Consider the following 1,771-nt stretch of genomic DNA (forward strand, 5'->3'; position numbering starts at 1 on the left):
CCATGCCATGCCATGCCATTCCATTCCATTCCATTCCATTCCATTCTGTATTGTGCTGATAAATCTTGCCTTAGAATCCTCCCACAGAAGGACACAAGTCCGTTGATCTGCCTATTCCATTCTCCCACTGGTTGATGGTTACCCCCAAGGTCATCAACCACTTCTAACTCTCAGGTTCTATATGCAATAAAATAGTTTCTGATAATGACTGATAAATCCACCAGACAGAGAGGAAAACAGAGACACTCAAGGTGGACACCTGTTATCCTAATGGAGTCACAGTTCCTGGTGAATTCAGGTGGGTCATGGAGAGATGGGGCAAGGTATCACTAGTATCTGTTATAGGAGTAATACCTACCCCACAGAGAAGCTGGAGATAGCGAATGAGAAAATACAGAGAACCAGACACAGTATCTGCTTGATGGAAACTCACTTGTAGTTTTCTGTGATTGTCCTTTTTGTTAAATATGGTGGTGAAATCAAGCTCATAAAAAGAATGCTTGAACATACAAGGCAGTTCTGTATTTGCTGCTGTGTGTCCTTTTATCCTTTTACAGCTCCATTAACTGAAGTGGTGGCAAAAATAGTCCCAGCAGAGCTTTTGCTGTGTATAGGACATTGACAGGACTTTAGTGAGTTGTGTGGCTTGAATCTCTGGTGGTTTGAACTCACGAGTGGTTTCTTGATAGAAAGGTGTGTGGTCTCCTCTAGTTTCTGTTTACAGCCTCAGAAATCCAATAGTGGGTTATTTATTTATTTTTAATTCCATTCATTCATTGTTGCACTTTTCTCACCACCTACCCCACCCCCCCAAATAGTGGGTTATTTTTGTTGTGTTGCCTTTGAATCGAGGATGACTCATAGCAACCCTATGAACAAAAGGCCTGAAGCCCCTCTACAAATATCAAAAGTTCATCAATTTTCCGGAGGCATGTTATTTAGGAAGTGGGTGCCACTCCTGCTTCCAAGCCTGTCATAGTCTGTTATTGTTTTTATATGCCAGTGAGTCACCTGTGATGTCTAATGACAGCAGCTCTAAACCCTTTGCTGTCCAGAGCCAGTTTCAAATGGGTTATTTGGAGTCAGAATTGACTTGACGGCATTCAGTGAGTGAGAGAGTGAGTGAGCAAAGCTAATAAAGAGTCCTGGTGGCACTGTGTGTTACGTGTTGGACTGCTAGCCTGAAAAGTTAATGGCTCATAAACCACCATTGTCCTCTGGAGGAGGAAGATATGCAGTACCCTCCCATAAAGAAGAAGGGGCTCAGAAACCCCCAGGATGGTTGGCTTGAGTCAGAATCAACTCGATGGCATTGGGAAGCTAAGACAAAGGAGTCCTGGTGGTGTAGTTAGGTATGTATTGGGTTGTTAACCAAAAGGTTGATGGTTTGAATCCATTAGACGCTGCTCAGGGAGAAGATGGGCAGCTTTCTCCCCTAAAGATCTGAAGCCTCGGGAGGGGGATTGTGTACCAATGAGGGAGTTTTTCTTTTGCTTTTCAAGGAGAGGAGCAAATGGGGGGGGAGGGGGGAGGGGTTTGTTTAAAAGGCATATATGATTAGGTATTATTGTCATGACAGGAGTCCAGAATGAAGGCTGCACAGTGGAGTGGACTTGGGGGGGGGGGAATTGCATAATAATGAAAGAGTTTTTCTTTTACTTTTCAAGGAGGAGAGTGAATTGGGGCAGGAGGGAGAAGAAGTGGGTAGGGAGAAAAATGCAACAATTAATGACTGGAAAACCTAAGTGTCTGTAAACTTTCAGTAAAATAA

Source organism: Elephantulus edwardii, unplaced genomic scaffold (assembly GCF_000299155.1).
Source record: "Elephantulus edwardii isolate Elephantulus edwardi_28Jun2011 unplaced genomic scaffold, EleEdw1.0 scaffold00015, whole genome shotgun sequence".
Classification (NCBI taxonomy): Eukaryota; Metazoa; Chordata; class Mammalia; order Macroscelidea; family Macroscelididae; genus Elephantulus; species Elephantulus edwardii.